At 35.3% G+C, this 4,743-nt stretch overlaps 1 pseudogene; it reads right to left on the reverse strand.

Moving 5' to 3' along the window:
- Positions 1-3,199: 3,199 nt before the first annotated feature.
- On the reverse strand, positions 3,200-3,781 carry LOC112868167 (AP-3 complex subunit sigma-1-like; annotated as a pseudogene).
- Positions 3,782-4,743: the final 962 nt, after the last annotated feature.

The following is a 4,743-nucleotide window of genomic DNA, read 5'->3' on the forward strand; positions in this document are numbered from 1 at the left end:
AATTATGCCCATACTACCTGAGAACTGGGCACTTTACCCTCTTGGGCAATGCCTTTCCTGGCTAGGACCCTGCTGCAAAGAATTACCTAAATCTCAAATAAGTGCCACAGATTTAAGAGAGGGCTAAAATTAAGATTAAGGAATTAAGCTGTAATGTTTAACTTGCAAATATCAAGTAGTAAATTGGACTTCTTTAGTAGTCGGAAGAAGCTCTACTGATCCTACAAAATCACATCATATAGTTGGTAGTTAATTCCCCCAGAGAATTAACAGCAGAGCTGAGAACTGGGACTCCAGTAGATGGAATCCTGGCCAGTCAGCTCTTGTTCTTCTGTATAGGTTTGCAGTAAAGTGTACTAGACCTGAGCACGAGCTACCACACTGAATTATGCAGTGAGTCAAAAGTGTTGGACTAAGAGAATTTGGCAGTGAGTGTTTACAAATTGGGTAGTTTTTTGTTTGTTTTTTTGTGTTTTATTGTGTTTTGTTTTTTTACAGATAAACAAAGATTTCATTAAATAAACTTTTCACTGTCTTGAAGATTGGCCCGTCTTAATGACATAAAGCAATTGTACGGTATAACTGACAATATTAGCTTCAAGTGTACAACATAGTGATTTCACATTCATATGTGATGCAAAATGATCACCACAATAAGTCTAGTTACCATCTGTCACCAAAGTTAATATATTATTATTGACTATATTCCTCATCCTGTACGTTGCACCTCCATGACTTATTTTATTCCTGGAAATTTGTACTTCTTGGTCCCTTTCACTCATTTTACACACCCCCCCCAACACCTCTCTCCCATCTCCTCTGGCAAACATCAGTCTGTTCTGTGTATTTATACATCTGGGTTTTGCCTTGGTTTGTTTTGTTTTTGAGACTTCACAACATGTGAAATCATGTGGCATTTGTCTTATGATTTGGTTCCACTTAGCATGATACCCTCAAGGTCTAACCATGTTGTCACAAATGGTAGGATTTCATGATTTTTTATGGCTGAGTAGCATTCTACTATGTGTATATACATCACATCTTCATTCATCTAACAATGGACATCTAAGTTGTTTGCATATCTTGGCAATTGTAAATAATTTAGCAGTGAACGTGAGGGTACATATATCTTTTTAAGTTAGTGTTTTGTTTTCTTCAAATAGGTAGGTACTCGGTAGGGGAGTTGCTGGATCTTCTGGTGTTTGTATTTCTAACTTTTTGAGGAATCTCAATACTGTTTTAAAAAAAGGCAAAGATAATCAGTGGTGAGGATGTGCTATCCACTTCTTACTATCTTTTTATATTTGATAATCATCATTTGACAAGTGTAAAGTGATATCTCATTGTGGCTTGGATTTGTATTTCCCTGATGATTAGGGATGTTGTGCATAATTTCACATGCCTTCTGGCCATCTGCATGTCATCTTTGGAAAAAAATGTCTATTCAGATCCATTTTTAAATCAGTTTTTGTTTTATTTTTGGGTTGTATGAGTTTTTAAAATATATTTTGGATATTAATAAACTTGTAATTTGCAGATACTATCTCCCGTCGAGAAGGTTGCCTCTTTTTTTGTTAGCTGTTGATAGTTTCCTTTGCTGTGCAGAAATTTTTTTTGTTTTTGTTTGTTTGGTTTTTTTTTTTTAGCTTGATATAGTTGTACTTGTTTGTTTTTGCTTTTGTTTTCCTTACCTTTAGAGACAGATCCAAGGAAAAGAACTAAGATCAAATTGCTTACAGCTTATGTTTTCTTCCAGGAGTTTACTGGTTTTAAGTCCTACATTCAAGCCTTTAATCCATTTTAAATTACAATGGTCCAGTTTCATTCTTGTGCACATAACTGTCAAATTTTCTGAAAACCATTTATTGAAAATATTATCCTTTCTCCCTTGTATATTCTTGGCTTCCTTGTCGTTAATTAATTGACCATATATGCATGGATTTATTGCTGGGCTGTATATTCTTTTGCACTGATCTATGTGTCTGCTTTTGTGCCATACCATCCTGTTTTAATTACCATAGCTTTATGGTGTAGTTTGAAATCAAGGAGCATGATACCACTCGCTTTGCTCTTAAGATTGTTTTGCTATTCAGGATATTTTATGGTTTCATATAAATTTTAGAATTATTTCTCTGAAAAATGCTACTGGAATTTTAATAGAGATTGTATGGAATCTTTTGATTGCTTTGAATAATATAGATATTTTAACAATATTCTTTAATCCATGAGCTTGATGGATTATTTATTTGTGTCTTCAATTTCCTTTACCAGTATCTTAAAGTTTTCAACGTACAGACCTTTCACCCTCTGGGTTAAATTTGTTCCTAGGAATTTTATTCTTTTGATGAAGTTGTAAGTGGGATTGTTTTCTTGATTTTTCTGATAGTTTATTGTATATAGAAGTGCAATGGATTTTTGTATATATTTTTTAACAGTGATAAAATATACCTTATTAGCTGAGTCAGAGGGTCATGAAAAAATTATTGCTAAAGTGTAGGTATCGGACAAACAGAGAGGTACTTTAGAAGTCCTGTTACCGGGGCACCTGGGTGGCTCAATTGTTTAAGCATCGACTCTTGATCTCGGCTCATGTCATGATCTCATGCTTTGTGAGTTTGAGCCCCACATTGGGCTGTACACTGGTGGTGAAGAGCCTGCTTTGAATTGTCTCTCCCTTTCTCTGCCCCTCCCCTGCTCACACTTTGTGTGTGTGTGTCTCTCTCTCAAAATAAGTAAACTTAAAAAGAAGTCCAGTTACCTTTTTAACTGCAGTTTATTTAAACTAAGAAAGTTCCTAATGTTTTCATGCAGTACATACTCAGTTCTTTAAAAATTGTGACAAATAGAAAGAATTATGGAATGCTACACTTGTGATCCATACAAAATACCAACATTTTGGATTGTACATAATTTAAAGGAATGTCTCAAACACTTATTGAAATATTTTAGTAGCCAATCCATAGAAGCATGCCTTAGGTGGGCATAGGAATGCAGTTTAGAAAAGAGAAATATAACATTGGAGCAATGCAATTTCAAAATCACTGAGCAGGAAAAGCTTCCATACTGATTTTATACAACCTCTATAATGGTACCCTGACTTAAATCCAAGAACAGAAGTTGAGACTCTCTTCCTCTATTTTTGGTAAACAACTGCATGGTAAAGTTAAATGACTTTTCTGACTTTGCTTGGGAGTGGCCTTTAAAATTTTTTATTTAAAGAGGGCAGATTTGGCATTTCTATACTGATGTCACCAATTATAATATTTCTTGGGATATCAGGAAGATTCATATTCTTTACAGCTAATAGAGCATGGGCTGGAGCCCCTTCTAAGCCAGCTTCATGTTTCTCCAGTTTATTTTGTGTATCATTTGGTGTAAGAGCCTCATTCATATTGGTGTCTAGTACCATTCCCCCATCACCACTTCTTCGAGAATATTGTGAACCTCATCTACAATGGAAAATTAAATCCGGTTCACAGGCATTGTCAAAGCACGTGTCTCATGTTTCCATGAATCATTGAAGTAGATCTAAAATGCCAAGTTCACTTGCTGAAGAATCCACCCAGAAGACAAAATATAATGTTACATAATGCCTAAAAATCAGTTTGTTGTCAGAGTCTCCAATTAACAGTCCTTTTTCTAGGAAATTACAAACATTTCATCTCTGTTAGATACCAAATGGAATGTCTCCCTGAAGCTTTGTTATTGTGAATAACAAGTTGAGCTGATAGAACTTGGAGAGGTGCAGTTTCCCATGGTTGTTGAAGACAAGCATCACTTTGATGATGACTGGGTGGGTGCTGGGGGCCAGGATGGGGGTGGGCGTACAAGTCTCACCCGGGGATCTCACCAGTGATCCTTCCCTACCTATTGTATATTAATTTTGTATCCTGAAGCTTTACTGAATTTATTTATTAGTCCTAATAGTTTTTAGTGGAGCCTAGGGTTTTTTATGTATTCTGTCCTGTCATCTACAAATAGTGACAGTGTTACTTCTTCCTTTAAATTTGTGTGCCTTCTGTTTCTTGTCTAATTTCTGTGGCTAGGATCTCCAATATTATGTGGTGACAGTGGGCATCCTTTTCTTTTTCATGATCTTAGACGAAAGGCTTTCAGTTTTTCACGATTGAGTATGATATTAGCTGTAGGTTTGTCATGTATGGCCTTTGTCATGTTGTGGCACATCCCCTCTATACCTTTTTTGAGAGTTTTTATCATAAAAGGATGTTGGATTTTGTCAAAGGCACTTTTTTTTGGCATCTATTGAAATGATCTTATTTTTAGCTTTCATTTTGTTACTTTGGTGTATTATGCTGATTGATATGCAAATGTTGAACCATCCTTGCGTCCCTGGAATAAATCCTATGTGATCATGGTGTAGGTTCCTTTTAATGTGTTGCTGAATTCATTTTGTTAATGTTTGGTTGAGGACTTTTGCTTCTGCATTTATCAGAGATAGTAGCCTATAATTTTCTTGTGGTATTGTTGTCCATTTTTGGTGTTAGGTTAACGCTTGCCTTATAAAATGAATTTTGAAACATTCCCTACCCTTCAATTTTTTTTGGAGAAGTTTGAGAAGGATAAGTATTAAATCTTCTTTGAATGTTTGGTAGAATTCACCAGTGAAGCTGTCTGGTCCTAGAGTTCTGTTTGTTCAGAGATTGTTGATTACTGATTCAATGTCCTTACTAATAATTGGTCTATTCAGATTTTCTATTTCTTCATGATTCAGTCTTGGAACAT

This window comes from Puma concolor, chromosome D3, assembly GCF_028749965.1.
Source record: "Puma concolor isolate L17-30 chromosome D3, mPumCon1.1.hap2, whole genome shotgun sequence".
Classification (NCBI taxonomy): domain Eukaryota; kingdom Metazoa; phylum Chordata; class Mammalia; order Carnivora; family Felidae; genus Puma; species Puma concolor.